The sequence below is a fragment of the Onychomys torridus genome, chromosome 1 (assembly GCF_903995425.1).
Source record: "Onychomys torridus chromosome 1, mOncTor1.1, whole genome shotgun sequence".
In the NCBI taxonomy this organism is placed as follows: Eukaryota; Metazoa; Chordata; class Mammalia; order Rodentia; family Cricetidae; genus Onychomys; species Onychomys torridus.
The window spans coordinates 4352175-4368501 of NC_050443.1; positions in this window are offsets into that span (position 1 = coordinate 4352175).

The following is a 16327-nucleotide window of genomic DNA, read 5'->3' on the forward strand; positions in this document are numbered from 1 at the left end:
TGATAGTATCAGTGATGATGATGGTGATGGTGGTGATGATGATAAACCAAAAAGGGAGGGTACAATTGAAAACGAGTTCATTGTAATCTCAGATTTTATTTCACTATCTGTTTTTATTTTGTGTATATGGGAGTTTTGCCTGCATGTATGTCTGTGTAATAACATGAGTGCAGAGTCCATAAGGGCCAAAAGGTGCCTGATCCCTTTGAAATGGAGTTACAGATGGTTGTGGGCCACCATGCAGGTGTGGGTCTTCTGGAAGAGTAGCAGGTGTTCTTAACCACTGAGCCATCTCTCCAGCTCCTGTATCTCTGAGATTTGTAATGGTCTTCAAAATCTTATTTTACGTCTATGGGGGTTTGCCTGCGTGTATATCTGTGCACTACATGCATGCCCTGTACTCCAGGTCAGAGAGGGTGTCGGAACCCCTAGGACTGGAGACAGAGGGTTGTCAGCAACTAAGTGGGTGCTGGGAATTGAACCTGGCTTCTCTGGAAGTGTAGCCAGTGCTCCTAACCATGGAGCCACCTCTCCAGCTCCTATATCTCTGAGATTTTTAAAAAAAATTTTCTTTATTAAGAAACTTTCTATTCACTCCACATACCACCCACAGATAACCCCTCCTCCATCCTCCCATCCTCCAGCCCTCTTTCCCAAGCCACCTTACATCCCCACATCCCCCAAATTGAGGTCTCCCATGGGGAATCAGCAGAGCCCAGCACACTGAGCCTAGGCAGGTTCAAGCCCCTTCCCACTGCACCAAGGCTGTGCAAGGTGTCACACCACAGGCACCAGTTTCCAGAAGCCTGCCCATGCACCAAGGACAGATCCCGATGCCCTTGCCTGGGTGCCCCCCAAACAGTTCTAGCCAAACAACCATCTTCTATATCCAGAGGGCCTAGTCCAGTCCCATGGGGGCTCCACAGCCACCAATCCACAGTTCATGGGCTTCCACTAGTGTGGCCGGTCATCTCTGCACATCTTCCCATCATGATCTCAAAGTCCCTCGCCTGCAGTATCTCTCCTCTCTCTCATCAATTGGATTCCTGGAGCTCAGCCTAGTGCCTGGCTGTGGATCTCTGTATCTGCCTCCATCAGTCACTGGACAAAGGCTCTATGATGACAGCTAGGCTATTTGCTAGGCTGGTCACCAGAGTAGACTGGTCCAGGCACCCTCTGGGCCACTGGCAGTAGACGAAGGTTGGGTCAACCTTGTGGATTCCTGAGAGCCTCCCCAGCACCCTGATGCTTCTTCCTATTCCCATGATGTCCTCATCTATCATGGTATCTTCCTACCTGCCCTCCCACTCTGTCCCTGTTGCAGCTTGACCCTTCCATTTCCCTATGTTCTCATCCCCCACTCCTCACCCTCTGCCACCACCACCCATACCCAGTCCACTCATGTAGATCTCATCCACTTCTTCACAGGGTTATCCATGTGTCCCTCCTAGGGTCTTTCCCTGTTAGCTAGCCTCTCTGGAGTTGTGGGTTGCAGTCTGGCCATCCCTTCCTTCCCATTTAGTATCCACTTATGAGTGAATACATACTGTTTGTCCTTCTGGGTTACCTCACTCAAGATATTTTCTAGTTCCATCCACTTGCATGTGCCCCCCCCCCCCCCCCAGACAGGGTTTCTCTGTGTAGCTTTGTGCCTTTCCTGGAACTCACTTTGGAGACCAGGCTGGCCTTGAACTCACAGAGATCCACCTGCCTCTGCCTCCCGAGTGCTGGGATTAAAGGTGTGTGCCACCACCGCCCTGCCACCATATTTTCTTTATCCATTCTCCAGTTAGGGGCATCTAGGTTGTTTCCAGGTTCTTGCTATTACAAATAATGCTGATATGCATATAGTTGAGCATGTGTCCTTGTGGGAAGATTGAGCATTCCTTGGGTAGATGCACAAGAGTGGTATAGCTGGGTCTTGAGGAAGACTTATTCCCAAATTTCTGAGAAACCACTATACTGATTTCCAGAGTGGCTGTACAAGTTTGCATTCCCACCAACAGTGGAGGAGTGTTCCCCTTGCTCCACATCCTCTCCAACATAAGCTGTCTCCAGTGTTTTTGATCCTCCCATACACTAGTAGTGGGAGACTTCAACACCCCACTCTCACCAATGGACAGATCTGCCAGACAGAAACTTAACAGAGAAATAAGGGAACTAACAGACATTATGACTCAAATGGACTTAATAGATATTTACAGAATATTCCACCCTAAAACAAAAGAATATACCTTCTTCATTATACCACCCCATGGGACCTTCTCCAAAATTGACCCCATGCTTGGTCACAAAGCAAATCTCAACAGATACAAAAAAAATTGAAATAACTTACTGTGTCTTATCAGACTACTATGGTTTAAAGTTAGATTTCAACAACAACAAAAATTGCAGAAAGCCTATAATCTCATGGAAACTGAATAATGCCCAATTGAATCAACAATGGGTCAGGGAAGAAAGAAAGAAATTAAAGATTTCCTAGAATTCAATGGAAACGAATGTACAACATATCCAAACTTATGGGGCACCATGAAAGCAGGGCTTAGAGGAAAATTCATAGCTCTAAATACTCATAAAGAAGTTGGAGAGCCGGGCGGTGGTGGCACACACCTTTAATCCCAGCACTCAGGAGGCAGAGCCAGGTGGATCTCTTTGAGTTCGAGGCCAGCCTGGGCTACCAAGTGAGTTCCAGGAAAGGCGCAAAGCTACACAGAGAAACCCTGTCTCAAAAAACCAAAAAAGAAGAAGAAGAAGAAGAAGAAGAAGAAGAAGAAGAAGAAGAAGAAGAAGAAGAAGAAGAAGAAGAAGAAGAAGTTGGAGAAATCTGACACTAGTGACTTAAAGCTCTAGAACAAGAAGCAGCAAACTCACCCAGGAGAAACAGACGCCAAGAAATAATCAAATTGAGGGCTGAAATAAATAAAATAGAAACAAAGAGAATGCAAAGAATCCATGAAACAAAGAGTTGGTTGAGAAAATCAACAAGATAGATAAGCCCTTATCCAAATTAACCAGAAAGCAGAGAGAGCATCCAAATTAACAAAATCAGAAATGAAAAGGTAGGCATAACAAAAGATAATGAGGAAATCCAGAGAGTCATCAGGTCATACTTAAAAAACCTGTACTCCATAAAATTGGAAAATCTGAAAGAAATGGACGATTTTCTGGATAGGTACCCCATACCAAAGTTAAATCAACACCAGATAAACTATTTAAATAGACCAATAACCCCTAAAGAAATAGAAATGGTCATTAAATGTCTCCCAACCAAAAAAAGCCCAGGACCAGATGGATTCAGTGCAGAATTCTACCAGATTTTCAAAGAAGAGCTAGTACCAATACTCTTCAAATTGTTCCACACCATAGAAACAGAAGGAACATTACCAAATTCTTTTTATGAGGCTACAGTTACCCTGATACCCAAACCATACAAAGATGCAACAAAGAAAGAGAATTACACACCAATCTCCCTCATGAACATTGATGCAAAAATACTCAATAAAATACTGGCTATCCGAATCCAGGAACACATCAAAAATTATCCACCATGACCAAGTAGGCTTCATCTCAGGGATGCAAGAATGGTTCAACATATGAAAATCTGTCAATGTAATACACCATACAAACAAACTGAAAGAAAAAACCACATGATCATCTCATTGAATGCTGAAAAAGCCTTTGACAAAATCCAACACCCCTTCATGATAAAGGTCTTGGAGCGATCAGGAATACAGGGAACATACCTAAATATAATAAATGCAATTTACAGCAAGCCGAGAGCCAACATCAAATTAAATGAAGAGAAACTCAAACCAAAACCACTAAAATCAGAAACAAGGCAAGGCTATCCACTCTCACCATACTTATTCAATATAGTACTTGAAGTTCTAGCCAGAGCAATAAGACAACAAAAGTAGATCAAGGGGATATAAACTGGAAAAGAGGTCAAACTTTCATTATTTGCAGACAATATGATAGTATACATAAATGACCCCATAAATTCTACCAGGGAACAGCTGATATCTGAGTTTTTTTTTTTTTTTTTTTTTTTTTTCAGAGACAGGGTTTCTCTGTAGCTTTGGAGGCTGTCCTGGAACTTGCTTTGTAGTCCAGGCTGGCCTCAAACTCAGAGATCCACCTGCCTCTGCCTCCCAGAGCTGGGAGTAAAGGCATGTGCCACCACCACCCAGCTATCTCTGAGATTTTTAAGGAGGGCAGAAGCTGGGTGTTGGTGGTGCACGCCTTTAATCCCAGCACTCGGGAGGCAGAGCCAGGCAGATCACTATAAGTTCGAGGCCAGCTTGGGCTACCAAGTGAGTTACAGGAAAGGCGCAAAGCTACACAGAGAAACCCAATCTCGAAAAACCAAAAGAAAAAAAAAAAAAAAGAAGTTGGAGAAAAGGGCCTAAAGGTGCATGATCCCTTTGAAATGGAGTTACAGATGGTTGTGAGCCACCATGTAGGTGTGGTGGGTCTCCTGGAAGAGCAGCAGGTGTTCTTAACCACTGAGCCATCTCTCCAGCTCCTGTATCTCTGAGATTTGTAATGGTCTTCAAAGTCTTATTGCATGTCTATGGGGGTTTGCACATGTGTATATCTGTGCACCACATGCATGCCCTGTACTCCAGGTCAGAGAGGGTGTCAGAACCCCTAGGACTGGAGTTACAGAGGGCTGTCAGCAACTAAGTGGGTGCTGGGAATTGAACCTGGATTCTCTGGAAGTGTAGCCAGTGCTCTTAACCACAGAGCTACCTCTCCAGCTCCTACATCTGAGATTTTAAAAAAAGGACAATGCATGAGAAACAAAAAAAGATAGACAGGAACAAAGAGACATAGAGCCCATATCACAGAAGAATGTTGTCAGGAGGAAGGGTAGCCGTATTGCAGTAAGAACTTCTCAGCAGTTAATGCCCAGTTGATAAGTTCTAGTGTTGTTAGTTTTTACTCTTTTGGGGGACCTTCCATCCAACTCCCAAATAAAAGATTTTAATTTTTAATTTTATTTTTTTTCCAGAACTGAGGACCATACCTTGTGCTTGCTAGGCAAGTGCTCTACCACTGAACTAAATCCCCAGCCCCCAGAGTTTTATTCTTAATTATAAATGCCTAGCGTTTGCTTGGCTTATGTCTAGACAGTTTCCATTAACTTCAAATTATCCCACTAATGTTTTGCCTCTGGGCTTTCATCTTTCTCTATTTCTGTATATTTTTCTTTCTCATTCCTTTGCTTGCTGTGTAGCTGGGTGGCTGGCCCCTGGAGTCCTTCTCTGGCTACTTCTTTTTCCTCACAGATTTCTCCTTCTATATAGTCTCTCTGCCTGCCAGCCCTGCCTATCCTTTCCTGCCTTGCCATTGGCCATTCAGTTCTTTTAGACCATCAGGTGTTTTAGACAGGCACAGTAACACAGCTTCACAGAGTTAAACAAATGCAATATAAACAAATGTAACACACCTTAAAATAATATTCTACAACAATCTAGAATTGGCAAGTCTTAGCATTTTTGTTCCAAGACACTTGGAAAACAGGAAGCCATTGCTATCATGAGTGAATACTGGTGATGTTTCCACCTTCTCCTAAATAAAGCTTTGCTCATACTAGACTGACCGACTGTTTTTATAAAAGATAGGTTGATGCTAAACCAAAGGAGAGTCGGCAGGATATCTCAGAGGGTAAAGGCACCTGCTGCCAAGTCTGATGAGCCAAGTTCCATCCTGGGAATGCACAAGGTGTCAGGAGAGACCCAAGTCCTGCAAATTGTCCTTTGGCCCCCACATACACCTATACATCAATGTATGCACACCAATATTAAATACTTTTTAAGGAAAACAGAACAGAGTGCTTGTGTACCTTGCTGGTTTGGGAAACATTATTTTTCATTTTGGAAAGGTATCTTATGGTCTAAGTCATTGATTCAATATTAAATAACAATGAATTGTGGTCAGTTTGCAAGCTGTATGGTGTTAGTCAAGCCATATCCAAAATTCTGAGTCCTGACACATTTGTTTTGAATTTAGAGTAAGCTGCCTTGCTTAACATTTAAGGACACTTTGAGTGGTGCAGGTGTAAAGTGACCCTCCTTAAATATGTGAGAAGGGGCTGGAGAGATGGCTCAGTGGCTAAGAGCACTGGCTGCTCTTGCCAAGGACCCAGGAGGGTTTGACCCCCTCAGGCACATCCTGTGCAGGGAAGCACCCATAAATAGTTAAAGACCCATGAGAAGGCAGGGCAGTGTTGGCCCACGCCTTTAATCCCAGCATTTTGGGAGGCAGAGAAGGTTGGGAATCTGAGTACGAGGTCAGCCTGCTCTACAATGTGAGTTCCAGGACAACCAGGGCTGTTACACAGAGAAACCCTGTGTGGAAATAAAAAAATATACATAATAGTAATGGGGAAATACACACAACTATAAAAGTGTTGTCCTTGGCCAGATACCAAGTAACTTATTGGAAAATCACATTTTACAGTGTTATGAGGCGACAAACATCACTCCCAGTTTGTGACTCAGTATTGACATCTTGAGATTAACAGCACCAAGTAAAAACAAAAGTGTAACACAAGCCTGCCAAGGAAGGGACATCAACACTCTGGGCAGAAGTATGAGTCCCGTCACAAGTTCATGGCCAACCTGGGATACATAGGTAAGGAGATCTCTTGAGTTTCAAGCAGGCTAGTCTACATAAGTTTTAGGAAAGCCAGATACATAGTGAGATCCTATCTCAAAAAAACAAACACATACACCAGTAGGGCATAGTGAAACAATTATCCTCAGACCTCCAAGGGATGAGACATCCCTTTATGCTCCCAAGGTGTTGCCATGTAACAAGGGTAACATAGCAAGTCTCTTTAAGAAAAGGCTTCAATCTGGATACAGACTCACAAGGATGCCCTTCTTGAATGGATTTTCATGTGTCATTTCAGAGTCCCCTGCTGTCTGAAGGACTTGTCACACTCCTTACAACTGTAAGGTCTTGAGTCACTGTGGGTTGTGAGATGGACACTCAGGTTGCCCCTGTGGCTGAAGCATTTCCCACAGTGCTCACACTCAAAGTTTCTCCTTTGTGTGGATCCTAAAGTTACTCAGCAGGGTGGACTCGTGGGCAAACCCCTTGCTGCAGATGCTACACAAATAAAGCTTTTGACCTGTGTGTATGCGCTTGTGGACCCAAAGGTCTGAGGATTGCACACATCCCTTTTTGCATACTCTGCACTCAAAGGGTCTTTCTCCTGTGCCAGACCTCTGGTGGACGATGAACTGAGACCTGTAAAGGAAGCTCTTCTTGCATTCACGGCACACAAATTGAACCTGGCTGGCAAGATGATCAACAGGCTCTAAAGCTTATAGTGTTGTGAGCCCTAGCTGCCCATCTTCTGTCTTGTCCACACAGGAAGCCCCTCCTTGACCAGTGGGAACCTTGTGTCCATTGGAACTGAAGAGACTCTGAAGATCTGTGTGTGCAGCTGAATCTCTTCTTTCCAGAATATGGGTGAACGGTGTGGCAGCATCTGTATTTGAATCTTCCTGGGGAGTCTTCACATCCTTTCTTCTGACAGAATCTGATGGAAGATGTCCACATACAACATTTAAAACTTGAGAGTCCCTCAAAAATGGATTGCATTTATTTACTTGATTATAGAGGGAGGTAGCTCCCTTAGAATGTGGAGGTCAGAGGACAACTTTTGGGTTGGTTCTTCTCTCCTGGTTCTGTCACCAGGAGAGTCCTCAGGTGGTTTACAGGAAGTTAGCTCTGTGACCAGTGCCTTTTCCCACTGAGACACACAACACACTTATTAAAGATCATCCCAATCATACCAGACTCATTAGAGGAAACTCTTGTGTTGGCTTGGGACATCCCATCAACATCTCAAGCCTGTAGAATGCTCTAGAAGGCTAGTGACAGAGGGAGTGGGAGTGGGTGGTCAGCTTCCTCCCACAGGGAGAGTGGGGGCAAGGTGTAGTAAGTCCCCAGTCAGTTCCCACCTCAAACTCACCAAAACCATGTGTTGGCTGAGGGTCCTGAGGTGTCAACACAGAGACCTCCTCCCCATGCTGCACAGAGTCACTCCCCGGGCTCTGCTCAGGTCTTGGGTTGTCCTGTTCTGATCTCAGAAACTATCCAGCAAAACTTTTCTTGACAGGGGACAGAGAAGAATTATGGGTATGTGTTCATTCAGTTGAGAGGCAAAGCATAGACATCTGTCTCTACTTAATCTGGCCACTCAATTTCTCCGAGTTGTAGGGATGTTCACACTTCCATGACCTACTCCCATCCCCCACATAAACCAATACTCTCCTCTTACTTGTAAGTGTTTCAGGAATGTGAAACCACAACATCTCTGCACCTCACATTGGTTGCCATTTTGTTTTAATGCACAGTCTTCTCTGCCCTCGACTCTATATGCAAAATGCCTCTCAGTTGGGGCGCTATTAACATTTGGGGCTAATGAACCTAGAGGAGGGATGGCTCAGAGCTTAACACTAGCTGCTTTTGCAGAGAACCTGGGTTGGAGTCTCAGCACCCACAAGGAGGCTCACAGCCATCTGTAACCCCAGTTCCTCAGGTGATGATTCAGGGGTGTCTGATGCCTTTTCACTTCTGCAGGCACCAGGCAGACATGTGGTGTCAGATACACACACAAGCAAAGTACTCAAATCAAGAAAAAGAGGATAACTTTAAAATTGGAAGTTGAATGATTATTTCTCATGGGGACTAGGGGGTCTCCTCTGCTACATATTGTGGACTTCCAAGGGACAGCGACATCCACACTGTTAAATCTGAGCAGCCAGGTGTGGTGTTGAACACTTCTCATCCCAGGACTTGGGAAGCAGAAGCAGGCAGATGTCTAGGTTGGAGGCCAGCCTGGTCTATACAGTTCCAGTATACCCAGGGCCTTATAGAGAAACCCCGTCTCAAGATAATAGGGTGTCATAAGATTCTAAGATGCAGAGTTGGGGAGGCTGAGAACAGGGCGGAGTGTTTCAGACAGGACACTGCATTCATGAGCTCACAGCAGCTGGAGCTGTCTGCACACTCCTTCACAGTATCCAGCCAGACTCCATTCCAGCCTGGAGGGAGAGGCAGTCGGGGGTCCCCACCGCTAACCAAGGAGCTATGCACAGTGGATAGCATCTGGGCAGGGAGAGGGGGTTTTGTGTGGACCCTGGGCAGGTGGACCCTACTCCAGTGAGGGCCTCTACACTCAGGTCCCTATGGATTACACAAAGTGAATTTAGGGGTAAGACATGGTATTTTTAAGAGGAGCAGAAGTTTCAGGACTGGGGAGATGGTATAGGTCTGGGAGAGGTTAGAGTGCACAGTGGAAAAAGAAACTTTCCTGAGGGCTTCTGGCCTTACTTATTCTGAGAGACTCTGCAGGAGCAGGGACCCTTCCTTCCAGTCACTGTGGCTTCCTTTGCTCACACCCAGTCAGGTGGGGTTATTCCACTAGGTGTTTTCTCTTTGCTTCTTCACTTGTGTATGGTACTAGGGCTTTGTGCAGGCAAGCACTCTGTGGCTGAGCCAAAAGCCCCTCTCCACCCTGGGAGATTCTAGGCCTGTGATCAACCTCTGGCCTCTCTGCTGGCCTTTTAAAATATTTTCAGTTTGAAATAGGGTCTTGCCTATTGGCCCAGGCAGTCCCTGACATAGTATGTAGCCCAGACTAGCCTGACACCTGATACCTTAGCCCTCTGAATGGCTTCCAGTCCAGGATAACACTGTTTTATCAGTTTTATTTTGATGTTGGCATCACACATTTTTGGAGAGGTCTTACTATGTAGCCTCAGCTGGCCTTGAACTCAGATACTGCCAGATTCTGCCTCCCCAGAGCTAGGAATGAAGGCTTGTACAACCCTACCTCATCCTTCCTATACCCTTTTCTTTGAAAAGTATTTATTTACTTATTTATCTTTTATATCCCCACAAGAGGTTCCCTTCCCTCCTCTCCAACCACCCCCTGACTCCTCCTCCCCTTTATTAGGAACAGGGCAGACCTCCCACTGATACAAAGCAAGGAATCTCACCTTGACTAAGCATCTCCCCATGAAGTCAAGGTGGGCAAGGCAACCCAGTAGGAGGATTAACTTCCCAAATGCCAGTAAAAGTCAGAGACAGCCCCTGCTCCCACAGCACAGAGTTCCACAAGAAGACCAGGCTACATAACTGTCACATATATGCAGAGGACCTAGTCAGTCCCAGGAAGCTTGCAGCCAACCTGACTGAAGCAAAGTGTCTATGTAATCATGCCTAACGATATTCTGCTATACTCCTAGGTTCATAGCTATCCCAAGTGTCTCAGAGGCTTTCTCCATTACTGCAGACAGGAAGGTGGACCTTCATTCTGCACAATGTCAAAGACAGAGTGTGTACATCTACACTGTGTGCCCAACCACAACACTCACCAGATCTCTCAAAAACTCTGGTCTTCTAGTTCTTCTCCCAAATCCCCCCAGAGATCCTGTCACAGACTCACCTGCCTGGTGGATGGCTCTTCAGTCTGATGGGATCTGCAGCACTGGGGTGGCCTTGCTTCTGTTAAGAGGATCCTGGGACAATTCCACAGCATCCTTTTGATCCTCCTTGGCCTCTGCCTTCCCAACAAGGGGATCCTGAAGGAGGTATAATTGTCCTTGGGAGCGGATTATGGACTATAGAGGAAAGGGAACAGGATGAGCCCCTGTCTAAGGGCCTGGATGTACCTCCCACTGCTCTTTTCCTGGGCTGATTCAGCAGCCCAGCTTAGCTTCACTTATTTGCAAATCTGTCTTCCAGGACATGCATTGTTTACCAAAGTCATACTCAGGTACACAGGAAACTTGAGACTGTCACAAAAAACAAGGGGTGGGGGGCTGGAGGATGGCTCAGAGATTAAGACCACTGACTGCTTTTCCAGAGGGCTTAGGTTCAACCCCCAGCATCCACAAGGTGGTGGCTCAGAACTGTCTGTAACTCCAGCTCTGAGGGGATCAGATGCCCTCTTCTGGCCTGCAAGAGCACCAGACAGATTCAAGGGGGAAAAAAACCAGACAAAAGGAAACAAAAAGAACCAAACTAACAAGGCTTCTGCACTGACTCAAGATGAGCCTGTTAGCTTACAGTGTTTCTGATATGCACAAGACCTGACTTCTAAGCCAAGTTTGTGTCCCACATTCACAAAGACAAAACCAGTCCATACAGGTCCCCAGACATTGCCATTTATCACATAGCTAATCTATCTTCTTTGGAGCCACTGACTAGGGCTGCACCCTCAGTGGGTTCTGCCTCCAGGTCACCACAGCCCCAAGGCTGTCCTTTCCCTCAGCCCACAGCTGAGGCCCTGCTTACCCAATGTTGTGGTTTCCTGCCATCCCTCAGCAGCTTCTCTAACTCTTTGCAGCTCCTCACTCTGCTCTCCTTCACTAAGGCCTGCAGTTCTGGAGGCATGGAGATCATGAACTGCTCCAACACCAGCTGATCCAGCATCTCCTCCTTGCTATTCAGGTCTGGTCTCAGCCATTGATAGCACAGCTCAGAGATCCTCTTCAGATCCTGGATGGGGTCCAACTGCTCAGAGGGGCTGAAAGCTCTGAACTTCAAGTGCCAAACCTCAGGGTTGTAGTTTTTCTGGTTTTTCTGAATTCCTTTCCTGGGATGTTAGTGATGGTGTCTGCTCTGATGGGAGGATGTCTCCAGTCATGTTGGTAGCCATGTCTGCTGGGAATGTTCTCTGGTCTCTGACAAGTTGGAATTCTATGAGAGACTCCTGTCTCAACAGACCTACTTCTTTAGCACAGAGATGGGCTCAGTGTTGGTCCAGAAGCCTGGGAGGCAAGAAGGAACCAGATCAGTTTAACTCTGCTGCCTCCTAAATGTCATCATTCCTTATAATATACCCTCCCCTGAAGCACACTGGGACTGTTTAGTAAAGCAGAAATCAATCCATTCTATGGATCTGTAAGATGGCTCAGGGTCTCCAGCGAAGCCCAATGATTCCAGTTAAACCTCCTGGACCTACACATTGGAGTGAGAATACCAGCTCTGACAAGCTGTCATCTGGTCTCCATGTGAGACCTTGCACCCACCCCACTTCCAAAGACCATTAAAAAAATCAATTACTCTATTCCAGCTGTGTATGATGGAACATCTGTAATCCCAACCAAGGGAGAGGTGTAGCCTGATGCTGCCATAGTTTTGAAACCACCCTTGGTTACGTATAAAGCACCAAGTCTAAAGAGATGAGGGCTACAAGGGACTCACTCTCAGAATCAAAGAACATGGCCCACACCTTTAATTCCTATACTTCAGAAGCAGAAGCAGGAGGATCTGAGTTTGAGGCCAGCCTGGTCTTCACAGAAAAACCCTGTCTCAAAAAGCAAAAACACAGAACAAAACATGGTTATGGTAGATTAACCCATAATCCCAGCACTGGAGACACTAAACAGGAAGGGTTGTTTGAAGCTAGCCTGGGCTCCAGAGCAAAATTCAGTTTCAGAACACAAAAACAAATATATAGAAATTTACTCATCCTGGTCTTCCATCTCGTGTTCCCACACATGCTGGCTTTAATGACTCAATGGTTCCTTATCTGGTCTCCAAATGTGCACAGGTGGGGCCATTTCCACCACCTGCACACAGAAGTTACAGTATTTTGTTTTTTCCAGATAGGGTCTCTGTGTAGACCTGGTTGTCCTGGAACTTGTTCTGTTGACATGGGAGGCCCAGACGCAGATTCTGCCTGCCTCCACCTCCTGACTGCTGGATTAAAGGTGTGGGCGACCACACCTTCAGTCCCTGGATTTGGGAGGTGGAGGCAGGCAGATCTGTCAGTCCATGACCAGCAAGAGCTATGCAGTGAGACAATGTCTCAAAAACAACCAAAAAGCAAGAAGCAGAGTTGATTTGGAATGCTGGCTGTTCTTTTAGATAAGAGTTCAGTTCCCAGCTTACACATTTACAAACCCACAAAATTTCTGCTGGATGTGGTGACTCACTTCTTCCCAAGGAGGCAGAGGCAGGCAGAGCTCTGAGCCAGCAAGGTCTACATACTGATTTACAGATCAGCCAGGATATAGCGAGGCTAAACAAAAGATGAAACCAGCATGCTTTCTAGAGTGCTGGGATTAAAGTTGTGCCCCACTATGCCTGGCCAAAAAACAAAAAACAAAAAAGAAATAATAAATTTGATTTTTATGTGTTTGGATGTTACACATTTGTTTGTCTGTGGACCACATTTGTGCCTAGTGCAAAGGACTTGGAGGCCTTGGAGCTGGAGACAATTGTGAGTCTCTGTGGGCATTAGAAATGAAATCTGGGTTCTCTAGAAGAGCAGTGGGTGCTCCTAACTGCTGAGCTATGGCCAAAGCACACAAAATGGTTCTTGACACAGGGTCTCTCTGGTGCTCTGGCTGGAGTCCAACTCAGTTCTATCTGCCTTTCTCTGTGTGCCTAGTACCTGGACTAATTCTCTATTTTAATAAAAATGACAATTCTAAAATAAAAACAGTTAATTGCAGGCTGGGCAGTATGCCTGACTCTGCTTTCAGCTCCCAAAGCTGGGGTGGGAGGTTAAAGTTCCAGGTCAATCTGGAACTAGATACCATTTGAAAAGAAAATCAACAAACAAATTCCAGCTTGCAATTGCTAGACCCAGCAATGAGAAGCTCAAGGGATGAAGACCCGAGCTAAGTGGAATCTGCCCTTGGAGTCTGCAACAGCATCATGGCGATTACCAGGAGCCTGACACCAAGAAAGAACGATGTTCATCAAAGGACACAGGAGGTGTTCTAGGTACCTGGGGGTCCTTCTGCTTGTTTGCTGTGAACGCCTCATCTTGTGGCCCTGTACAGCAGGGAACTCGGCATGGCATCCTCCTGCCTCAGCTCCCTAGTGTGGCATTGCAAGTACTTTGTGCCCAGCTAAATCTTGCAGCAGCCCATTTCTGCCTGCATCCGAACACACACAGCCTCCCAAAACCCAACTTCCTCCCTGGTTCACTTACCTTGAGGATGGGTCCTGTTTTCCCGCCAGCAGCAGCTGTGACTCTGAGATCTCTGTGAAGTTCTGGGAGCTCTAGGGTCAGGGCTTTTATATTGATGCAGGGGACTGTCTTCCTGTTGCTAATCTTCTCAGTGATTGGCTGGAGCCTTTAGACACCCTTATAGATGTAATTCAATCTCAGGGTGTCTGAAATGACAAGTTAACCCTGGGGTTGCCAGAGGGAAGGATGAACTTAAACTAATCGGGCAAAGTCCTGAAGACCTGGGATAGGAGCTAGTGGGGAGGATGAGGCAGGAGGATCATAAAGTCAAGGTTTGCCTGGCCTCCTGGGTGAGGGTAAGGCAGCTTAGGAAATTTGGTGAGATCATGTTTCAAACTTCAAACGTGGATCAATTAATTTTGTTAGCCTCGGCTGGGGATGCAGTTCAGACTTCAGAGAGCTTGCCTTAGCATTGTCTGTTCCTAACACTGTATAAAACTGGGTGTGGCTGGGCACACCTTTAATGTGTCTCACGCTTTTAATCCCAGCACTCAGGAGGCAGAGCCAGGCAGATCTCTGAGTTTAAGGCCAACCTGTTCCACAGAGCAAGATCCAGGACAGGCTCCAAAAGCTACACAGAGAAACCCTGTCTCGAAAAAGCCAAAACAAAACAAAAAACCTGGGTGTGGTGACACGCAGTGGAATCCCAGGGAGGAGGGTCACAAATTTAAGACCGTTTGGGGCCAGCCTATGCTACAAGAGACCCTTAAAAAAAAAAAAAAAGATCGATCTTGGGGCAACCCAACCAAGGATGTGTCTCAGAGCAAAGCATTTGCCAAGTGTAGTGATGTCCTACCTAGTTCCAGCTATAGAAGATAATAGGGTAGATCTGGGACCAGTTAGGGCAAGGAATAAAAGGAATATGATCAAAATATGTGTGCATGTGTGCAATTTGTAAAACATTAATAAAAGTATGTTCAAATGATCAATTACTTAGGTGTGGTGGCACACATCTTTAATAGCAACACTGAGGAGGCAGAGAAGGGTGGTTCTCTGCAAAGTTCAAACCAGCCTGGTCTCCACAGTAAGTTCCACGGTGGTGGTGGCTCCTGCCTTTAATCTCAGCACTTTGGATGCAGAGGCAGGAGGATCTCTTTGAGTTCAAGGCCAGCCTGGTTTAAAGAGCAAGTTCCAGGAAAACCTATTATACAGAGAAACCCTGTCAAAACAAGACAAAACAGAAATGAAGAGGCCTTTGTCAAAATTATAAAGGATAAAACATTAATAAAATAAATGAGTAGGCGTGCCCAGTTCTCTGGTCATGAACTAGGTCTGCATGCTCCTGACAAGATGGTAATGGACTAAACCTCTGACATTGTGAGCAAGCTACCAGTTAAATGCTTTCTTAGGGTGTCTTTCTCAGCAGTAGAACACTAAGTCACTTGCCTTTTGTTTTGTTTTTCTCCTGTGGCTTTGTTTACTCTAAATGTGTTTTAACATGGTTTATTATGGAAAAGTATTTTTAAAAATTTCTTTTTTAAAAAAAATTTTATGTGTATGATGGTGTGAGGAAAGGTGTGCCAAATTTGAATTCAGACACAAGACAACTTTTAGGATCTGGTACTCTCCCCTTCCACCCTATGGGTCCCGGGGATTCAACTCAGGTCATTGTTTGCAGAATGCTACTTTACACACTGTGCCAGTCAAGGGCCAGAAATAAATCTCTCAACAGAGCATGTACCAGGACAGCCAGGTCTACAGAGACCCTGCCTGGAAAAACAAAAAATACTGTTACTTCTGTGTACAGATGGTGGAAATGACCCCACCTGTGCATATTTGGAGATGAGATCAGGAACCATTGATTCATAAAAGCCAGCATGTGTAGGAACACGGAGTTGGAAGACCAGGATGAGTAAATCTCTATATTTTTGTTTTTGTGTTCCGAAACTGAATTTTGCTTTGTAGCCCAGGCTAGCTTCAAACAACCATTCTCTTTTAGCATCTCCAGTGCTGGGATTATGGGTTGAGCCACCATACCCATATGTTTTGTTCTGTGTTTGTTTTTTGAGACAGGGTTTCTGGGTAGACCAGGCTGGCCTCAAACTCAGATTTTCCTGTCTCTACCTCTACAGTATAGGGATAAAAGGTGTGGGCCAGGGGTTGGGGATTTAGCTCAGTGGAAGAGCGCTTGCCTAGCAAGCACAGGCCTTGGGTTCAGTCCTTAGCTCTGGCAAAAAAGAGGGGAAAAAAAAGGTGTGGGCCATGTTCTTTGATTCTGAGAGTGAGTCTCTTGTAGCCCTCATGTCTTTAGACTAGGTGCTTAATACATAACCCAGGGCGATTCAAAATTTTGGCAGCATCAGGCTCCACCTC